This window comes from Phyllobates terribilis, unplaced genomic scaffold (genome assembly GCF_046119375.1).
Source record: "Phyllobates terribilis strain yellow unplaced genomic scaffold, ASM4611937v1 Scaffold_34__1_contigs__length_13252353, whole genome shotgun sequence".
Classification (NCBI taxonomy): domain Eukaryota; kingdom Metazoa; phylum Chordata; class Amphibia; order Anura; family Dendrobatidae; genus Phyllobates; species Phyllobates terribilis.
This window is the reverse complement of record NW_027362794.1, coordinates 4,152,114-4,173,549: the sequence shown is the minus strand read 5'-3', so window position 1 is coordinate 4,173,549 and position 21,436 is coordinate 4,152,114. Positions and strand designations below refer to the sequence as shown.

At 44.6% G+C, this 21,436-nt stretch overlaps 10 non-coding genes and 3 pseudogenes across 10 annotated transcripts; all 13 read right to left on the bottom strand.

The window, feature by feature from the left end:
- Positions 1–6,171: 6,171 nt before the first annotated feature.
- Positions 6,172–6,362, bottom strand: LOC141181528 (U2 spliceosomal RNA). The gene has a single exon (XR_012257096.1). It is a non-coding gene; the product is annotated as a U2 spliceosomal RNA (small nuclear RNA).
- A 1,109-nt stretch (positions 6,363–7,471) lies between these two features.
- Positions 7,472–7,662, bottom strand: LOC141181864 (U2 spliceosomal RNA). The gene has a single exon (XR_012257400.1). It is a non-coding gene; the product is annotated as a U2 spliceosomal RNA (small nuclear RNA).
- A 1,109-nt stretch (positions 7,663–8,771) lies between these two features.
- Positions 8,772–8,962, bottom strand: LOC141181821 (U2 spliceosomal RNA). Its single transcript, XR_012257362.1, has one exon. It is a non-coding gene; the product is annotated as a U2 spliceosomal RNA (small nuclear RNA).
- A 1,109-nt stretch (positions 8,963–10,071) lies between these two features.
- LOC141180972 (U2 spliceosomal RNA) lies at positions 10,072–10,262 on the bottom strand. Its single transcript, XR_012256593.1, has one exon. It is a non-coding gene; the product is annotated as a U2 spliceosomal RNA (small nuclear RNA).
- Positions 10,263–11,371: 1,109 nt separating this feature from the next.
- On the bottom strand, positions 11,372–11,554 carry LOC141181921 (U2 spliceosomal RNA). Its single transcript, XR_012257449.1, has one exon. It is a non-coding gene; the product is annotated as a U2 spliceosomal RNA (small nuclear RNA).
- A 524-nt stretch (positions 11,555–12,078) lies between these two features.
- Positions 12,079–12,194, bottom strand: LOC141182095 (U2 spliceosomal RNA; annotated as a pseudogene).
- Positions 12,195–13,303: 1,109 nt separating this feature from the next.
- LOC141181727 (U2 spliceosomal RNA) lies at positions 13,304–13,494 on the bottom strand. The gene has a single exon (XR_012257277.1). It is a non-coding gene; the product is annotated as a U2 spliceosomal RNA (small nuclear RNA).
- A 1,109-nt stretch (positions 13,495–14,603) lies between these two features.
- LOC141181726 (U2 spliceosomal RNA) lies at positions 14,604–14,794 on the bottom strand. Its single transcript, XR_012257276.1, has one exon. It is a non-coding gene; the product is annotated as a U2 spliceosomal RNA (small nuclear RNA).
- A 1,109-nt stretch (positions 14,795–15,903) lies between these two features.
- LOC141180971 (U2 spliceosomal RNA) lies at positions 15,904–16,094 on the bottom strand. Its single transcript, XR_012256592.1, has one exon. It is a non-coding gene; the product is annotated as a U2 spliceosomal RNA (small nuclear RNA).
- Positions 16,095–17,203: 1,109 nt separating this feature from the next.
- Positions 17,204–17,394, bottom strand: LOC141181725 (U2 spliceosomal RNA). Its single transcript, XR_012257275.1, has one exon. It is a non-coding gene; the product is annotated as a U2 spliceosomal RNA (small nuclear RNA).
- Positions 17,395–18,503: 1,109 nt separating this feature from the next.
- LOC141181935 (U2 spliceosomal RNA) lies at positions 18,504–18,682 on the bottom strand (annotated as a pseudogene).
- A 789-nt stretch (positions 18,683–19,471) lies between these two features.
- On the bottom strand, positions 19,472–19,563 carry LOC141182149 (U2 spliceosomal RNA; annotated as a pseudogene).
- Positions 19,564–20,673: 1,110 nt separating this feature from the next.
- On the bottom strand, positions 20,674–20,864 carry LOC141181704 (U2 spliceosomal RNA). Its single transcript, XR_012257256.1, has one exon. It is a non-coding gene; the product is annotated as a U2 spliceosomal RNA (small nuclear RNA).
- Positions 20,865–21,436: the final 572 nt, after the last annotated feature.

Sequence of the window (21,436 nt, the reverse complement as noted above, 5' to 3'; positions counted from 1 at the left end):
ATCATTCACTGATAAAACATCTTGTTTAAAAATAGCAATATTGCGCGCTTTCCAGAGAGATGACTTGGCGCAGTTCCCTGTCTTCCAAGCCATTGTGTACTGGTCCATTGTGGGGCATTCCATAAGTCCGTATAGCACAGTTTTATATGTAAAGTCCTTGAGGTCTGCCACCCTTTCCAGTAGGGGGAGCAGTCTTCTCCAGAAATCCTTTGCAAAATTACATGTCCATAATAGATGTTCCACCGTTTCCTCTTCTTGGCATCCGGCTCTTGGGCAGATGGCAGACCTCACAAATCCTCTTCTGTATTGGAATGCCCGGCAAGGAAGACAGCGGTACATGCAACTCCAAGCCAGATCTCTCTGTTCATTAAAAAGATAAAAAACGTTAATCATTTTCCAGATAGACATAGATTTGTCATCATCATATCTGTCAACATTACATATTTCCTCACTTTTACGTATTTCTTTAATTAGTTTCTTACTATTTCTTAATTCCTCTATTTTCTTAGTCCCTAAATTAAAATCGGACACTATTTTCCTTAAAATCTCATAATGCGTCGACAAATTAAAAGCATGGGGCACAGATATATTAACTTCATACCATCCAAACTTTCTCATAAAAAATCCTGTATTAAAACGCATAAAAAAGGACCAATAGTGATTCTTAAAAAGGGCATTAAAACAGTAAACGAACAGATGGATTAAAAGAAACCTATTAAAATCTGGAAAATCTTTACCACCTTTTACTTTTGATTTCATCATGATTTCTCTTTTCAGCTTTTCCATTTTTGAGTTCCAAAAGAAGGTAAAACAGGTTTTGGTTATCTTTTTTAAAACATTAACAGGCGGGGGGAAAACCATGCTAAGATACAATAAAAGAGGTAAAATCACCATCTTTAAAACCAATACTTTACCCTCCATTGTAAGTCTCCTCATGTTCCACATACATATTTTCGTATTTACTTTCTGTGTAACTGTTTCCCAACTATTATAACCATCATTATTTTCAGTGAATGATATACCTAAAATGGAAATGGATTCGGAGACATTAATTGGTACATCACGTAAAATCATCCCCCCAACACTTAAAATGTTACACTTATTAAAAGTGATTTTAAAACCAGAAGCTAGACAAAAGGATTGCACTTGATGGAGAGTGGCCGTAAGTGATGGTGCATCTGTACACAAGACCGCCACGTCATCCATGTAGCCTACAACCTTGGCCTCCAAACCACCGCTTCCAGGCAGAGGGACACCGCATATCTGTTTATTTTGGCGTATTGCACATAACATTGGTTCCAGTGCACAGATAAACAGTAGGGGGGACAGAGGGCATCCCTGTTTCACCCCTGACCGTAAAAATACCTCTTGTGTCTTAAAACCATTCACTAAAATCTTACTTGTACAATCCTTGTAAAATGCTTTAAGCGATAGTAAAAACCCTTCTGGTATGCCCATTTTCTCTAAAACTTTAAAAAGATAAAAGTGTGAGACACGGTCAAATGCTTTTTCAAAATCAATAGATAAAATCGCCATTTTCCCCTTTCTGTCTTTCACATTCTCAATACAGTCTTTCACTAAATTCAGATTGTCCCATATACTGCGCCCCGGCACCCCACACACTTGATTAGAATGAATAACTTTGCTGATGACTTCTTTTAGATGATTTGCACAAATTTTAGCCATTATTTTATAGTCACAATTTAAAAGTGTTATTGGTCTCCAGTTTTCTAATTTTGATTTATCACCTTTTTTGTATAGGAGGGAGACTTCACCTTTCTTCCAGGAATTTAATAAAACCTTATTATTAAAAACCTCAGTAAACAAATAAAACAAATCATCTTTTAAAATATCATAAAAACATACATAAAATTCTATTGGGATGCCATCAGGACCAGGGACCTTTCCATTTTTAAAACTTTTAATAGTTTTTAATACTTCTTGTTCCGTTAAAACTTGGGATAAAAACTCTTGGGATGCGGGATCTAAAACAGCCGTTAGTCCTTTCAGCGAATCATCCATTAATTTATTATCTATATTTTTTCCATGAAAAAGATTAGAAAAAAAAACCTCTACTTTACCCAGCATATTTTTTATATTATTCTCACCATCTATATGGTCAATTATCACTTTTTCTTTTTTATTTTTCCTAAAAAAATATCTGGAACACTTTTCATTTTCTTCTATATGTTGTACTCTAGAACGAAAAATTATCTCTTTTCCTTTTTGTTCTAGCCATTTTGAAATCTCTTCTTTTAAGTTTGAAATATCAAGTTGTACATCTATCCCATTGTCTCTGAGCTTAAATAATGTTTGTAGGCGGGTATTTAAAATTCTATATTCTTCATATTTTTCTTTGGCTCTACATATACTCTTTTTAATAAAAAAGTCTTTTATTTTTACTTTCATTCTATCCCACCATACACTCATAGTCTCATTTGTTTTTTTCCCTTTTCTACATTTCCTATAAAACTCAATAAAATCTGATAAAATCTGCGGGTCAGTTAAAAGGGATACGTTCATTTTCCAGCTTTTCTTACCACATTTTTTGTTGTCATTTACTTTTATGGTAAAGGATAAAAGTTTATGGTCTGAAAATATATTAGTTAAAACTTCACATTTGGCAGGTATTGTTTTGTCTGAACCAAAAATAAAATCAATCCTAGAGCTACAATTAGCATTGTTCCAAGTGAAACCGGCGTCCTCTGGGCTGTCACTATGACACTCTTTATATATGTCTATCAATTTAGCATCTTTGACTATATCATGTAGCATACCTGAGGTTTTATCGTAGTTCCTGCTTACAGAGCTGGAGCACCGGTTTTCACCTTTTAAAACACAATTAAAATCCCCTGCTAAGATAAAAGGTTCAGAGTTATTAATAAATAAAGGTAAAAGATCAAGCATTTCGGCTCTTTCATTTTTCTCTGGGGATCCATAAAAATTTAAAAACTGCCATCTAATACCATCAATAAAAGCTTTCACTAATAAAATACGACCTGGTAAAATTTCCTGAATAAAATCAATTAAAACGTTCCCTTTAAAAAGTATGGCTACACCCGCTGATCCTGCAGCATTCGATCCGGACCAGACAGATGGCCCACACTTCCACTCATCTTTATATTTTTGATATGACATTTCATGTGGGATATTACATTCTTGCAGAAAAAATACAGATGCAGTAAAACACGTAAAAAAATTAAAAAGAGCAGTTCTTCTCGTGTTAGATTTTATGCCTCTCACGTTGAGGGAAATACCTTTGAGTTCAGCCATCATTAGAAAATGTAGAAATTTTACTTAGGTAACTAAGAGCAACGGATTTACCTGTCCGATGAACCTGATCAGACCACTGGGCTTGCGCCTCCCTCCTCATCTGATAGTATCGTCACGAGAGTCTCCGTGGAGGAGGAAAGATTACCACATTTATATAAACCCGACGCTACACTGGCATAGCTCGGAGGGCTGGCTGGCAGAACCCGCTGGGTCTCCATTGGCTGGCCATGCAGTTCCTCATCAGGTGGGTCCCCGAGGGGTTCCGCCGCCCCTGTTTGACCTGTAGAAGGTCGTCCTATAGGAGGAGGTTGCGCACAAGGCAGAGCCTCTGACTCTTCAGAGGCAGCAAGATCCCGGTCCCCACCTGTAGCAGCGGAGACCGAAACCCCTGAGGGTCCAGCGTCCACGTCCCCTTCTGAAGAAGTGTCCATCTGTTCACCTCCTGCTGCCTCCTCCGAACCACCCTTTTTCTTTTTCTTAGGACCCACCTTTATCCACTCAGCGCCCTCAGCCCTAGGAGACCCAGACTGGGCATGGGCTTCTGCGTCGGCCTTTTGCCGGTCCCTTTTGACCTTACCAGTAGTGCCCTTCTGCTCCTTCTCAGCCCTCCTTTTGGACTCTCGCAGGTCCTGCAGCCAGGTTTTGGGATTTGGTATTTTACCTGTCATAGACTCTGGAGACATTTCACTATTTGGTACGCCCTTATTGTCTCCAGAGGCTCCAGGTTGTTGTTCCTCCTCCTGAGGGGTGGTCTGATCTTTTGGTCCTTGGTCGGACGTCTTGGACTTTCCCTTTTGCTCATCTTCCCGAAATCTGTGAGGGCAAGAAAAATAAAAGTGACCTGGAGTCTGGCAAAAACTACATTTCTTTTCCTTAGGGCATTCTTTTGTCTCATGTTCTTCACTAGCACAATTTCTACATGATACATTACAGTTTTCTTTTGAATGACCATAGCGCCCACAATTTCTGCAATATACTGGCATCCCAGAAAAGAAGAAATCCCCATTTGTTTGTCCAATTTTAAAACGGGCAGGGGGAAGCCGTATACCACCTGGTGTATTTGGATCTCTTATACACTTCACAAGAAATTTCCACTTAGATGTCCATATGTTATATTCATTAAGTATCTTCCCAATACATTTAACACTTTTAAAATAAATTGCTAAAAATGACATAATTTCTGGAGCAGAAACAAAAGGCGAAAATACTTTTACGACAACAAGTCTTACCTCATCCAGGACGTGCTCAACAATTTGTATCCCTTTCAGAACAGGACTATTTTCAACTTTTTTTAACTTTTCTAGAACATCTCTGAAAATACCTTCTCCGGTGAATGTGATGTCATAGTCACCTCTTCTAGGATAATCCTGGATGGACAGAATTTCATTCCTCTGCACGCCAAGAAGGTTCCTGAGCACGTCCTGGACTACATACCCTAATTTCCTCATATCCGAGCCACCCGCCGTGAAGTGAACTCGGATAGAGTTTTTTAGCCTCGCATAAAGAGGCACGAGGTTAGGGTCAACCTCCATGGAAACCGCAACAAGGTTGCAAATTGCAGCCGCTTGCAATCTGCGCTCCCAGTGTTCTTGCAGCGAAAGACACCTGGAAGCTGGGGGATCGCAACACGTTACCCTGGGACTAAGCCCTCTCCCTAATAGCAGCAAGCAGGTTAAGTCCACCAAAGTGGACGATCCTGCCAGGCCAAGGAGAGGGGTACCCGAGTACCCTTCAACTACAATCTCCTGCAATAAAGCACTTGATCATAGCCAAAAGGCCGAGAAGCGATAACCAGAATTGGTTTCGAACTACGGAGCCACCTAAGGATCCTGAAAAGTCCATTTGTGGAGATGAGCTCCTGGACTCCCGTTAAGAAGACATGTTGTCAACCTCTAGATCCCTTACATGCCTGCACTTTTCGGCTTGCTGCTGCTGCAATCCACGCGTTTTAGATCTGCATAACTCCACCTCTTTAAACACAGCACCCTCACCCCCTGCTGTTCCCACCCGCCTCAACACCGTTGGAAGGGAGGAGAACCAATTAAGGCGGGGGGTGGGGTGGAACGAGCAGCTGTCTACCCTTAGCAGGAGGGCTGCTGATTACTTACCTCTCCTGCTGCTGCTGGCTGTCCAGCAGCAGACTGAAGGTGGCTGCTGCTGTGCGCAGGTATATAAAGGCTCAGAGCCTATTATGACACGCGCAGCCAGCGTTCCATTGCCACATTCCATCTACTGCAGGCAGGATACCTGGCTGGCTGAATGTCACTGAGAAGCTCACAGAGACCGCCATAAGCAACAGTTTAACAGAATGCCACAGACTAATCAACCCAACTTTTTGGGTTGGGTTCTCTTTTATAGTCTGCAGGCATTAAATGAAAGAAGTCAGTGTTCCAGCAGAGGGAGACAACGTTTCAGTAAAGGCATTGTAGCAAACCAAAAAAGAAATTTTAAGCGCAGCAGAGTAACCAGCGCACATACCTGTTAGCTCAGGTGAGTTTAAAAGGCTGCTGTTGATAACAAGGGCATTTGCTAAATAGATGGTGTGTGTGCAACAATATACTGAAAGGTCAATTATATTGTGCAGCTTATCTCACCACCTGTAGTTATTTAGGTGAAAGCTCCAAAATGCTTGCCTAATATGTCTGTTTATCCAAAAGGAAGTACAGAGGGAGAGCTAGATAGATAGCATTGCGTTACATTACATGGCAATGCAATGCACAGTTGCTGAAGTTGAACCAAAATGAGCTTGTCATCTGGCTTCTGCAACTTTGAACATGAAAAATCCAATGAGGAGAAGAAAAGCGAAGCCAAAGAGTCCATTCCAAAATCCGACAAACAAGCAAAATGAACAAAAAACATTGAATTCAATTCTTTCTGATTTTAGAAACTGCATTAAAGAAGGGGTGCACCAGTCCTGGAGATACTGCAATACCAGGTCAATGCGTGGAGTGGACAGAGCAAGCTCTTTTTCCATCTCCCTGTTCTAAAAATCCATTTAATATATGGTCCCCAGATAGGGGACGTATCAGATATTAAACTGATAAGAACAGATACTACACTTGATCTTAGCCAAAAGGCCGAGAAGCGATAACCAGAATTGGTTTCGAACTACGGAGCCACCTAAGGATCCTGAAAAGTCCATTTGTGGAGATGAGCTCCTGGACTCCCGTTAAGAAGACATGTTGTCAACCTCTAGATCCCTTATATGCCTGCACTTTTCGGCTTGCTGCTGCTGCAATCCACGCGTTTTAGATCTGCATAACTCCACCTCTTTAAACACAGCACCCTCACCCCCTGCTGTTCCCACCCGCCTCAACACCGTTGGAAGGGAGGAGAACCAGTAAAGGCGGGGGGTGGGGTGGAACGAGCAGCTGTCTACCCTTAGCAGGAGGGCTGCTGATTACTTACCTCTCCTGCTGCTGCTGGCTGTCCAGCAGCAGACTGAAGGTGGCTGCTGCTGTGCGCAGGTATATAAAGGCTCAGAGCCTATTATGACACGCGCAGCCAGCGTTCCATTGCCACATTCCATCTACTGCAGGCAGGATACCTGGCTGGCTGAATGTCACTGAGAAGCTCACAGAGACCGCCATAAGCAACAGTTTAACAGAAAGCCACAGACTAATCAACCCAACTTTTTGGGTTGGGTTCTCTTTTATAGTCTGCAGGCATTAAATGAAAGAAGTCAGTGTTCCAGCAGAGGGAGACAACGTTTCAGAAAAGGCATTGTAGCAAACCAAAAAAGAAATTTTAAGCGCAGCAGAGTAACCAGCGCACATTCCTGTTAGCTCAGGTGAGTTTAAAAGGCTGCTGTTGATAACAAGGGCATTTGCTAAATAGATGGTGTGTGTGCAACAATATACTGAAAGGTCAATTATATTGTGCAGCTTATCTCACCACCTGTAGTTATTTAGGTGAAAGCTCCAAAATGCTTGCCTAATATGTCTGTTTATCCAAAAGGAAGTACAGAGGGAGAGCTAGATAGATAGCATTGCGTTACATTACATGGCAATGCAATGCACAGTTGCTGAAGTTGAACCAAAATGAGCTTGTCATCTGGCTTCTGCAACTTTGAACATGAAAAATCCAATGAGGAGAAGAAAAGCGAAGCCAAAGAGTCCATCCCAAAATCCGACAAACAAGCAAAATGAACAAAAAACATTGAATTCAATTCTTTCTGATTTTAGAAACTGCATTAAAGAAGGGGTGCACCGGTCCTGGAGATACTGCAATACCAGGTCAATGCGTGGAGTGGACAGAGCAAGCTCTTTTTCCATCTCCCTGTTCTAAAAATCCATTTAATATATGGTCCCCAGATAGGGGACGTATCAGATATTAAACTGATAAGAACAGATACTACACTTGATCTTAGCCGAAAGGACGAGAAGCGATAACCAGAATTGGTTTCGAACTACGGAGCCACCTAAGGATCCTGAAAAGTCCATTTGTGGAGATGAGCTCCTGGACTCCCGTTAAGAAGACATGTTGTCAACCTCTAGATCCCTTACATGCCTGCACTTTTCGGCTTGCTGCTGCTGCAATCCACGCGTTTTAGATCCGCATAACTCCACCTCTTTAAACACAGCACCCTCACCCCCTGCTGTTCCCACCCGCCTCAACACCGTTGGAAGGGAGGAGAACCAATTAAGGCGGGGGGTGGGGTGGAACGAGCAGCTGTCTACCCTTAGCAGGAGGGCTGCTGATTACTTACCTCTCCTGCTGCTGCTGGCTGTCCAGCAGCAGACTGAAGGTGGCTGCTGCTGTGCGCAGGTATATAAAGGCTCAGAGCCTATTATGACACGCGCAGCCAGCGTTCCATTGCCACATTCCATCTACTGCAGGCAGGATACCTGGCTGGCTGAATGTCACTGAGAAGCTCACAGAGACCGCCATAAGCAACAGTTTAACAGAATGCCACAGACTAATCAACCCAACTTTTTGGGTTGGGTTCTCTTTTATAGTCTGCAGGCATTAAATGAAAGAAGTCAGTGTTCCAGCAGAGGGAGACAACGTTTCAGAAAAGGCATTGTAGCAAACCAAAAAAGAAATTTTAAGCGCAGCAGAGTAACCAGCGCACATACCTGTTAGCTCAGGTGAGTTTAAAAGGCTGCTGTTGATAACAAGGGCATTTGCTAAATAGATGGTGTGTGTGCAACAATATACTGAAAGGTCAATTATATTGTGCAGCTTATCTCACCACCTGTAGTTATTTAGGTGAAAGCTCCAAAATGCTTGCCTAATATGTCTGTTTATCCAAAAGGAAGTACAGAGGGAGAGCTAGATAGATAGCATTGCGTTACATTACATGGCAATGCAATGCACAGTTGCTGAAGTTGAACCAAAATGAGCTTGTCATCTGGCTTCTGCAACTTTGAACATGAAAAATCCAATGAGGAGAAGAAAAGCGAAGCCAAAGAGTCCATCCCAAAATCCGACAAACAAGCAAAATGAACAAAAAACATTGAATTCAATTCTTTCTGATTTTAGAAACTGCATTAAAGAAGGGGTGCACCGTTCCTGGAGATACTGCAATACCAGGTCAATGCGTGGAGTGGACAGAGCAAGCTCTTTTTCCATCTCCCTGTTCTAAAAATCCATTTAATATATGGTCCCCAGATAGGGGACGTATCAGATATTAAACTGATAAGAACAGATACTACACTTGATCTTAGTCAAAAGGCCGAGAAGCGATAACCAGAATTGGTTTCGAACTACGGAGCCACCTAAGGATCCTGAAAAGTCCATTTGTGGAGATGAGCTCCTGGACTCCCGTTAAGAAGACATGTTGTCAACCTCTAGATCCCTTACATGCCTGCACTTTTCGGCTTGCTGCTGCTGCAATCCACGCGTTTTAGATCTGCATAACTCCACCTCTTTAAACACAGCACCCTCACCCCCTGCTGTTCCCACCCGCCTCAACACCGTTGGAAGGGAGGAGAACCAATTAAGGCGGGGGGTGGGGTGGAACGAGCAGCTGTCTACCCTTAGCAGGAGGGCTGCTGATTACTTACCTCTCCTGCTGCTGCTGGCTGTCCAGCAGCAGACTGAAGGTGGCTGCTGCTGTGCGCAGGTATATAAAGGCTCAGAGCCTATTATGACACGCGCAGCCAGCGTTCCATTGCCACATTCCATCTACTGCAGGCAGGATACCTGGCAGGCTGAATGTCACTGAGAAGCTCACAGAGACCGCCATAAGCAACAGTTTAACAGAATTCCACAGACTAATCAACCCAACTTTTTGGGTTGGGTTCTCTTTTATAGTCTGCAGGCATTAAATGAAAGAAGTCAGTGTTCCAGCAGAGGGAGACAACGTTTCAGAAAAGGCATTGTAGCAAACCAAAAAAGAAATTTTAAGCGCAGCAGAGTAACCAGCGCACATACCTGTTAGCTCAGGTGAGTTTAAAAGGCTGCTGTTGATAACAAGGGCATTTGCTAAATAAATGGTGTGTGTGCAACAATATACTGAAAGGTCAATTATATTGTGCAGCTTATCTCACCACCTGTAGTTATTTAGGTGAAAGCTCCAAAATGCTTGCCTAATATGTCTGTTTATCCAAAAGGAAGTACAGAGGGAGAGCTAGATAGATAGCATTGCGTTACATTACATGGCAATGCAATGCACAGTTGCTGAAGTTGAACCAAAATGAGCTTGTCATCTGGCTTCTGCAACTTTGAACATGAAAAATCCAATGAGGAGAAGAAAAGCGAAGCCAAAGAGTCCATCCCAAAATCCGACAAACAAGCAAAATGAACAAAAAACATTGAATTCAATTCTTTCTGATTTTAGAAACTGCATTAAAGAAGGGGTGCACCGGTCCTGGAGATACTGCAATACCAGGTCAATGCGTGGAGTGGACAGAGCAAGCTCTTTTTCCATCTCCCTGTTCTAAAAATCCATTTAATATATGGTCCCCAGATAGGGGACGTATCAGATATTAAACTGATAAGAACAGATACTACACTTGATCTTAGCCAAAAGGCCGAGAAGCGATAACCAGAATTGGTTTCGAACTACGGAGCCACCTAAGGATCCTGAAAAGTCCATTTGTGGAGATGAGCTCCTGGACTCCCGTTAAGAAGACATGTTGTCAACCTCTAGATCCCTTACATGCCTGCACTTTTCGGCTTGCTGCTGCTGCAATCCACGCGTTTTAGATCTGCATAACTCCACCTCTTTAAACACAGCACCCTCACCCCCTGCTGTTCCCACCCGCCTCAACACCGTTGGAAGGGAGGAGAACCAATTAAGGCGGGGGGTGGGGTGGAACGAGCAGCTGTCTACCCTTAGCAGGAGGGCTGCTGATTACTTACCTCTCCTGCTGCTGCTGGCTGTCCAGCAGCAGACTGAAGGTGGCTGCTGCTGTGCGCAGGTATATAAAGGCTCAGAGCCTATTATGACACGCGCAGCCAGCGTTCCATTGCCACATTCCATCTACTGCAGGCAGGATACCTGGCTGGCTGAATGTCACTGAGAAGCTCACAGAGACCGCCATAAGCAACAGTTTAACAGAATGCCACAGACTAATCAACCCAACTTTTTGGGTTGGGTTCTCTTTTATAGTCTGCAGGCATTAAATGAAAGAAGTCAGTGTTCCAGCAGAGGGAGACAACGTTTCAGAAAAGGCATTGTAGCAAACTAAAAAAGAAATTTTAAGCACAGCAGAGTAACCAGCGCACATACCTGTTAGCTCAGGTGAGTTTAAAAGGCTGCTGTTGATAACAAGGGCATTTGCTAAATAGATGGTGTGTGTGCAACAATATACTGAAAGGTCAATTATATTGTGCAGCTTATCTCACCACCTGTAGTTATTTAGGTGAAAGCTCCAAAATGCTTGCCTAATATGTCTGTTTATCCAAAAGGAAGTACAGAGGGAGAGCTAGATAGATAGCATTGCGTTACATTACATGGCAATGCAATGCACAGTTGCTGAAGTTGAACCAAAATGAGCTTGTCATCTGGCTTCTGCAACTTTGAACATGAAAAATCCAATGAGGAGAAGAAAAGCGAAGCCAAAGAGTCCATCCCAAAATCCGACAAACAAGCAAAATGAACAAAAAACATTGAATTCAATTCTTTCTGATTTTAGAAACTGCATTAAAGAAGGGGTGCACCGGTCCTGGAGATACTGCAATACCAGGTCAATGCGTGGAGTGCACAGAGCAAGCTCTTTTTCCATCTCCCTGTTCTAAAAATCCATTTAATATATGGTCCCCAGATAGGGGACGTATCAGATATTAAACTGATAAGAACAGATTTTTTTGATTGAAGCTGCATCCAAGGCACTGAAAAATGTGACCGAAGTCACACCAAAACAGCGCACGAGGCGAGGATTCATGTGGACCCTTCCCGGAGGAGAGGGTCCCCAATAAACCATCCCCATCCCTCCGAGCCAGAAGGCCACAGCGAGGGTCAGGGATCTCCGATGCTCTCCCTAGCCGAAGCCGGAGAAGAGCCGTTTTCGTGCTCCCAGCTTCCATCTAGGCTGCCACCCTAGTGGAGCTGGAGCCTGTGTTGGTTTCTCAGCCCAAAGCTGACCGGACCTCCGACCGGGTTTATAAAAATTCCCCTTCCTAGCCCGGAGGCCAGGAATAGGGGGGGTTGCTCAGAAAGTATGATTGGCAAAGGTGCGGCGTGCTAAGAAGCCAAGTCTTTCTGGGGTTCCCAGTCCCAGTAAGCTTGGACTCCCACCAGGGCGCCTACTCCTGGGGCACATTGCTCCAAAGCCCTCACACTTACCCAGCCTAGTGACTTCGATCCTGGAGGGCCATGTTTTCCATCAGATAACTCTATGAGCCACCTGGCGTACTAACAAGTGCACCAAACCAGTGTGTAATATGCATCAATTTACTAGGGCAGCCCAAGGACAAAACTGCCTTTTCAAAAGATACTACACTTGATCTTAGCCAAAAGGCCGAGAAGCGATAACCAGAATTGGTTTCGAACTACGGAGCCACCTAAGGATCCTGAAAAGTCCATTTGTGGAGATGAGCTCCTGGACTCCCGTTAAGAAGACTTGTTGTCAACCTCTAGATCCCTTACATGCCTGCACTTTTCGGCTTGCTGCTGCTGCAATCCACGCGTTTTAGATCTGCATAACTCCACCTCTTTAAACACAGCACCCTCACCCCCTGCTGTTCCCACCCGCCTCAACACCGTTGGAAGGGAGGAGAACCAATTAAGGCGGGGGGTGGGGTGGAACGAGCAGCTGTCTACCCTTAGCAGGAGGGCTGCTGATTACTTACCTCTCCTGCTGCTGCTGGCTGTCCAGCAGCAGACTGAAGGTGGCTGCTGCTGTGCGCAGGTATATAAAGGCTCAGAGCCTATTATGACACGCGCAGCCAGCGTTCCATTGCCACATTCCATCTACTGCAGGCAGGATACCTGGCTGGCTGAATGTCACTGAGAAGCTCACAGAGACCGCCATAAGCAACAGTTTAACAGAATGCCACAGACTAATCAACCCAACTTTTTGGGTTGGGTTCTCTTTTATAGTCTGCAGGCATTAAATGAAAGAAGTCAGTGTTCCAGCAGAGGGAGACAACGTTTCAGAAAAGGCATTGTAGCAAACCAAAAAAGAAATTTTAAGCACAGCAGAGTAACCAGCGCACATACCTGTTAGCTCAGGTGAGTTTAAAAGGCTGCTGTTGATAACAAGGGCATTTGCTAAATAGATGGTGTGTGTGCAACAATATACTGAAAGGTCAATTATATTGTGCAGCTTATCTCACCACCTGTAGTTATTTAGGTGAAAGCTCCAAAATGCTTGCCTAATATGTCTGTTTATCCAAAAGGAAGTACAGAGGGAGAGCTAGATAGATAGCATTGCGTTACATTACATGGCAATGCAATGCACAGTTGCTGAAGTTGAACCAAAATGAGCTTGTCATCTGGCTTCTGCAACTTTGAACATGAAAAATCCAATGAGGAGAAGAAAAGCGAAGCCAAAGAGTCCATCCCAAAATCCGACAAACAAGCAAAATGAACAAAAAACATTGAATTCAATTCTTTCTGATTTTAGAAACTGCATTAAAGAAGGGGTGCACCGGTCCTGGAGATACTGCAATACCAGGTCAATGCGTGGAGTGGACAGAGCAAGCTCTTTTTCCATCTCCCTGTTCTAAAAATCCATTTAATATATGGTCCCCAGATAGGGGACGTATCAGATATTAAACTGATAAGAACAGATACTACCCTTGATCTTAGCCAAAAGGCCGAGAAGCGATAACCAGAATTGGTTTCGAACTACGGAGCCACCTAAGGATCCTGAAAAGTCCATTTGTGGAGATGAGCTCCTGGACTCCCGTTAAGAAGACTTGTTGTCAACCTCTAGATCCCTTACATGCCTGCACTTTTCGGCTTGCTGCTGCTGCAATCCACGCGTTTTAGATCTGCATAACTCCACCTCTTTAAACACAGCACCCTCACCCCCTGCTGTTCCCACCCGCCTCAACACCGTTGGAAGGGAGGAGAACCAATTAAGGCGGGGGGTGGGGTGGAACGAGCAGCTGTCTACCCTTAGCAGGAGGGCTGCTGATTACTTACCTCTCCTGCTGCTGCTGGCTGTCCAGCAGCAGACTGAAGGTGGCTGCTGCTGTGCGCAGGTATATAAAGGCTCAGAGCCTATTATGACACGCGCAGCCAGCGTTCCATTGCCACATTCCATCTACTGCAGGCAGGATACCTGGCTGGCTGAATGTCACTGAGAAGCTCACAGAGACCGCCATAAGCAACAGTTTAACAGAATGCCACAGACTAATCAACCCAACTTTTTGGGTTGGGTTCTCTTTTATAGTCTGCAGGCATTAAATGAAAGAAGTCAGTGTTCCAGCAGAGGGAGACAACGTTTCAGAAAAGGCATTGTAGCAAACCAAAAAAGAAATTTTAAGCACAGCAGAGTAACCAGCGCACATACCTGTTAGCTCAGGTGAGTTTAAAAGGCTGCTGTTGATAACAAGGGCATTTGCTAAATAGATGGTGTGTGTGCAACAATATACTGAAAGGTCAATTATATTGTGCAGCTTATCTCACCACCTGTAGTTATTTAGGTGAAAGCTCCAAAATGCTTGCCTAATATGTCTGTTTATCCAAAAGGAAGTACAGAGGGAGAGCTAGATAGATAGCATTGCGTTACATTACATGGCAATGCAATGCACAGTTGCTGAAGTTGAACCAAAATGAGCTTGTCATCTGGCTTCTGCAACTTTGAACATGAAAAATCCAATGAGGAGAAGAAAAGCGAAGCCAAAGAGTCCATCCCAAAATCCGACAAACAAGCAAAATGAACAAAAAACATTGAATTCAATTCTTTCTGATTTTAGAAACTGCATTAAAGAAGGGGTGCACCGGTCCTGGAGATACTGCAATACCAGGTCAATGCGTGGAGTGGACAGAGCAAGCTCTTTTTCCATCTCCCTGTTCTAAAAATCCATTTAATATATGGTCCCCAGATAGGGGACGTATCAGATATTAAACTGATAAGAACAGATACTACCCTTGATCTTAGCCAAAAGGCCGAGAAGCGATAACCAGAATTGGTTTCGAACTACGGAGCCACCTAAGGATCCTGAAAAGTCCATTTGTGGAGATGAGCTCCTGGACTCCCGTTAAGAAGACATGTTGTCAACCTCTAGATCCCTTACATGCCTGCACTTTTCGGCTTGCTGCTGCTGCAATCCACGCGTTTTAGATCTGCATAACTCCACCTCTTTAAACACAGCACCCTCACCCCCTGCTGTTCCCACCCGCCTCAACACCGTTGGAAGGGAGGAGAACCAATTAAGGCGGGGGGTGGGGTGGAACGAGCAGCTGTCTACCCTTAGCAGGAGGGCTGCTGATTACTTACCTCTCCTGCTGCTGCTGGCTGTCCAGCAGCAGACTGAAGGTGGCTGCTGCTGTGCGCAGGTATATAAAGGCTCAGAGCCTATTATGACACGCGCAGCCAGCGTTCCATTGCCACATTCCATCTACTGCAGGCAGGATACCTGGCTGGCTGAATGTCACTGAGAAGCTCACAGAGACCGCCATAAGCAACAGTTTAACAGAATGCCACAGACTAATCAACCCAACTTTTTGAGTTGGGTTCTCTTTTATAGTCTGCAGGCATTAAATGAAAGAAGTCAGTGTTCCAGCAGAGGGAGACAACGTTTCAGAAAAGGCATTGTAGCAAACCAAAAAAGAAATTTTAAGCGCAGCAGAGTAACCAGCGCACATACCTGTTAGCTCAGGTGAGTTTAAAAGGCTGCTGTTGATAACAAGGGCATTTGCTAAATAGATGGTGTGTGTGCAACAATATACTGAAAGGTCAATTATATTGTGCAGCTTATCTCACCACCTGTAGTTATTTAGGTGAAAGCTCCAAAATGCTTGCCTAATATGTCTGTTTATCCAAAAGGAAGTACAGAGGGAGAGCTAGATAGATAGCATTGCGTTACATTACATGGCAATGCAATGCACAGTTGCTGAAGTTGAACCAAAATGAGCTTGTCATCTGGCTTCTGCAACTTTGAACATGAAAAATCCAATGAGGAGAAGAAAAGCGAAGCCAAAGAGTCCATCCCAAAATCCGACAAACAAGCAAAATGAACAAAAAACATGGAATTCAATTCTTTCTGATTTTAGAAACTGCATTAAAGAAGGGGTGCACCGGTCCTGGAGATACTGCAATACCAGGTCAATGCGTGGAGTGGACAGAGCAAGCTCTTTTTCCATCTCCCTGTTCTAAAAATCCATTTAATATATGGTCCCCAGATAGGGGACGTATCAGATATTAAACTGATAAGAACAGATACTACACTTGATCTTAGCCAAAAGGCCGAGAAGCGATAATCAGAATTGGTTTCGAACTACGGAGCCACCTAAGGATCCTGAAAAGTCCATTTGTGGAGATGAGCTCCTGGACTCCCGTTAAGAAGACATGTTGTCAACCTCTAGATCCCTTACATGCCTGCACTTTTCGGCTTGCTGCTGCTGCAATCCACGCGTTTTAGATCTGCATAACTCCACCTCTTTAAACACAGCACCCTCACCCCCTGCTGTTCCCACCCGCCTCAACACCGTTGGAAGGGAGGAGAACCAATTAAGGCGGGGGGTGGGGTGGAACGAGCAGCTGTCTACACTTAGCAGGAGGGCTGCTGATTACTTACCTCTCCTGCTGCTGCTGGCTGTCCAGCAGCAGACTGAAGGTGGCTGCTGCTGTGCGCAGGTATTTAAAGGCTCAGAGCCTATTATGACACGCGCAGCCAGCGTTCCATTGCCACATTCCATCTACTGCAGGCAGGATACCTGGCTGGCTGAATGTCACTGAGAAGCTCACAGAGACCGCCATAAGCAACAGTTTAACAGAATGCCACAGACTAATCAACCCAACTTTTTGGGTTGGGTTCTCTTTTATAGTCTGCAGGCATTAAATGAAAGAAGTCAGTGTTCCAGCAGAGGGAGACAACGTTTCAGAAAAGGCATTGTAGCAAACCAAAAAAGAAATTTTAAGCGCAGCAGAGTAACCAGCGCACATACCTGTTAGCTCAGGTGAGTTTAAAAGGCTGCTGTTGATAACAAGGGCATTTGCTAAATAGATGGTGTGTGTGCAACAATATACTGAAAGGTCAATTATATTGTGCAGCTTATCTCACCACCTGTAGTTATTTAGGTGAAAGCTCCAAAATGCTTGCCTAATATGTCTGTTTATCCAAAAGGAAGTACAGAGGGAGAGCTAGATAGATAGCATTGCGTTACATTACATGGCAATGCAATGCACAGTTGCTGAAGTTGAACCAAAATGAGCTTGTCATCTGGCTTCTGCAACTTTGAACATGAAAAATCCAATGAGGAGAAGAAAAGCGAAGCCAAAGAGTCCATCCCAAAATCCGACAAACAAGCAAAATGAACAAAAAACATTGAATTCAATTCTTTCTGATTTTAGAAACTGCATTAAAGAAGGGGTGCACCGGTCCTGGAGATACTGCAATACCAGGTCAATGCGTGGAGTGGACAGAGCAAGCTCTTTTTCCATCTCCCTGTTCTAAAAATCCATTTAATATATGGTCCCCAGATAGGGGACGTATCAGATATTAAACTGATAAGAACAGATACTACCCTTGATCTTAGCCAAAAGGCCGAGAAGCGATAACCAGAATTGGTTTCGAACTACGGAGCCACCTAAGGATCCTGAAAAGTCCATTTGTGGAGATGAGCTCCTGGACTCCCGTTAAGAAGACATGTTGTCAACCTCTAGATCCCTTACATGCCTGCACTTTTCGGCTTGCTGCTGCTGCAATCCACACGTTTTAGATCTGCATAACTCCACCTCTTTAAACACAGCACCCTCACCCCCTGCTGTTCCCACCCGCCTCAACACCGTTGGAAGGGAGGAGAACCAATTAAGGCGGGGGGTGGGGTGGAACGAGCAGCTGTCTACCCTTAGCAGGAGGGCTGCTGATTACTTACCTCTCCTGCTGCTGCTGGCTGTCCAGCAGCAGACTGAAGGTGGCTGCTGCTGTGCGCAGGTATATAAAGGCTCAGAGCCTATTATGACACGCGCAGCCAGCGTTCCATTGCCACATTCCATCTACTGCAGGCAGGATACCTGGCTGGCTGAATGTCACTGAGAAGCTCACAGAGACCGCCATAAGCAACAGTTTAACAGAATGCCACAGACTAATCAACCCAACTTTTTGGGTTGGGTTCTCTTTTATAGTCTGCAGGCATTAAATGAAAGAAGTCAGTGTTCCAGCAGAGGGAGACAACGTTTCAGAAAAGGCATTGTAGCAAACCAAAAAAGAAATTTTAAGCGCAGCAGAGTAACCAGCGCACATACCTGTTAGCTCAGGTGAGTTTAAAAGGCTGCTGTTGATAACAAGGGCATTTGCTAAATAGATGGTGTGTGTGCAACAATATACTGAAAGGTCAATTATATTGTGCAGCTTATCTCACCACCTGTAGTTATTTAGGTGAAAGCTCCAAAATGCTTGCCTAATATGTCTGTTTATCCAAAAGGAAGTACAGAGGGAGAGCTAGATAGATAGCATTGCGTTACATTACATGGCAATGCAATGCACAGTTGCTGAAGTTGAACCAAAATGAGCTTGTCATCTGGCTTCTGCAACTTTGAACATGAAAAATCCAATGAGGAGAAGAAAAGCGAAGCCAAAGAGTCCATCCCAAAATCCGACAAACAAGCAAAATGAACAAAAAACATTGAATTCAATTCTTTCTGATTTTAGAAACTGCATTAAAGAAGGGGTGCACCGGTCCTGGAGATACTGCAATACCAGGTCAATGCGTGGAGTGGACAGAGCAAGCTCTTTTTCCATCTCCCTGTTCTAAAAATCCATTTAATATATGGTCCCCAGATAGGGGACGTATCAGATATTAAACTGATAAGAACAGATTTTTTTATCGAAAGCCCGAATTCGTGTACAAAACCCGAGTGCGCTTAAAAAAGTGACAAGTGCCACAAAAAAAGTGCACTAGGATGCTGGTCTTCTTGAAACCCTCTCCAAAAGGAGAAGGGTCCCCCAAACCATTCCCCGTCCCTCCGAGCCAAAAGGCCACAGCGAGGAACAGGGACAAAAAGCCACCTCCAGCCGAAGCCAGAGGCGACCCAATCTTACCCCCAGCACCTGCCCGAGTTCTCACCCGAGCAAGGCACTGGGAGCCAAAGACTGTGCTCCCCTCCCGGAAGAGGGGAGCCAACAACGCTCTCCTCCCAAAAGAGGAGAGCCAGGGGGGTTCAGGGGGGAGCGGAACCTGATGGCCACACACTCCCCCCCTAGACCTGCCAAGAGAGGAACCCGTAAGGGAACCGCATCCCGACAAAATCCTAGTAGGACGTGACACACGTGAATAAGTGGACACACAGTGACAAAGAAATTAAATAAATAGTGAAGGTTTCACAGTATAATACTGCCCAGACCTTCGACCGGGAATTGAAAAATTCCCCATCCTAAGGCCAGAAGGCCCGGAATAAGGGTGTGTGCGAAGAAAGAAAATTTGAAGTGCTTGTGCAAATGTGCCATAAACTCAAGTGGGGTTCCCAATCCCAGTGAGTTAAGGCACCCCAGGGTCACCACTCCTGGGGCACTTCACACTTCGGGCTTTCGATCTTCCCCGGCCCAATGGCGTCGATCCTGGGGGGCCATGCTTTCCACCAGATGACTATATTAGCCACCTGGCGTACTAACAAGCGCCTAAACCCCAGTGTGCATAATGTATCAATCTACTAGGGCGGCCAACATCCAAAACCGCCTTTTCGAAAGATACTACACTTGATCTTAGCCAAAAGGCCGAGAAGCGATAACCAGAATTGGTTTCGAACTACGGAGCCACCTAAGGATCCTGAAAAGTCCATTTGTGGAGATGAGCTCCTGGACTCCCGTTAAGAAGACATGTTGTCAACCTCTAGATCCCTTACATGCCTGCACTTTTCTGCTTGCTGCTGCTGCAATCCACGCGTTTTAGATCTGCATAACTCCACCTCTTTAAACACAGCACCCTCACCCCCTGCTGTTCCCACCCGCCTCAACACCGTTGGAAGGGAGGAGAACCAATTAAGGCGGGGGGTGGGGTGGAACGAGCAGCTGTCTACCCTTAGCAGGAGGGCTGCTGATTACTTACCTCTCCTGCTGCTGCTGGCTGTCCAGCAGCAGACTGAAGGTGGCTGCTGCTGTGCGCAGGTATATAAAGGCTCAGAGCCTATTATGACACGCGCAGCCAGCGTTCCATTGCCACATTCCATCTACTGCAGGCAGGATACCTGGCTGGCTGAATGTCACTGAGAAGCTCACAGAGACCGCCATAAGCAACAGTTTAACAGAATGCCACAGACTAATCAACCCAACTTTTTGGGTTGGGTTCTCTTTTATAGTCTGCAGGCATTAAATGAAAGAAGTCAGTGTTCCAGCAGAGGGAGACAACGTTTCAGAAAAGGCATTGTAGCAAACCAAAAAAGAAATTTTAAGCGCAGCAGAGTAACCAGCGCACATACCTGTTAGCTTAGGTGAGTTTAAAAGGCTGCTGTTGATAACAAGGGCATTTGCTAAATAGATGGTGTGTGTGCAACAATATACTGAAAGGTCAATTATATTGTGCAGCTTATCTCACCACCTGTAGTTATTTATAGTGAAAGCTCCAAAATGCTTGCCTAATATGTCTGTTTATCCAAAAGGAAGTACAGAGGGAGAGCTAGATAGATAGCATTGCGTTACATTACATGGCAATGCAATGCACAGTTGCTGAAGTTGAACCAAAATGAGCTTGTCATCTGGCTTCTGCAACTTTGAACATGAAAAATCCAATGAGGAGAAGAAAAGCGAAGCCAAAGAGTCCATCCCAAAATCCGACAAACAAGCAAAATGAACAAAAAACATTGAATTCAATTCTTTCTGATTTTAGAAACTGCATTAAAGAAGGGGTGCACCGGTCCTGGAGATACTGCAATACCTGGTCAATGCGTGGAGTGGACAGAGCAAGCTCTTTTTCCATCTCCCTGTTCTAAAAATCCATTTAATATATGGTCCCCAGATAGGGGACGTATCAGATATTAAACTGATAAGAACAGATACTACACTTGATCTTAGCCAAAAGGCAGAGAAGCGATAACCAGAATTGGTTTCGAACTACGGAGCCACCTAAGGATCCTGAAAAGTCCATTTGTGGAGATGAGCTCCTGGACTCCCGTTAAGAAGACATGTTGTCAACCTCTAGATCCCTTACATGCCTGCACTTTTCGGCTTGCTGCTGCTGCAATCCACGCGTTTTAGATCTGCATAACTCCACCTCTTTAAACACAGCACCCTCACCCCCTGCTGTTCCCACCCGCCTCAACACCGTTGGAAGGGAGGAGAACCAATTAAGGCGGGGGGTGGGGTGGAACGAGCAGCTGTCTACCCTTAGCAGGAGGGCTGCTGATTACTTACCTCTCCTGCTGCTGCTGGCTGTCCAGCAGCAGACTGAAGGTGGCTGCTGCTGTGCGCAGGTATATAAAGGCTCAGAGCCTATTATGACACGCGCAGCCAGCGTTCCATTGCCACATTCCATCTACTGCAGGCAGGATACCTGGCTGGCTGAATGTCACTGAGAAGCTCACAGAGACCGCCATAAGCAACAGTTTAACAGAATGCCACAGACTAATCAACCCAACTTTTTGGGTTGGGTTCTCTTTTATAGTCT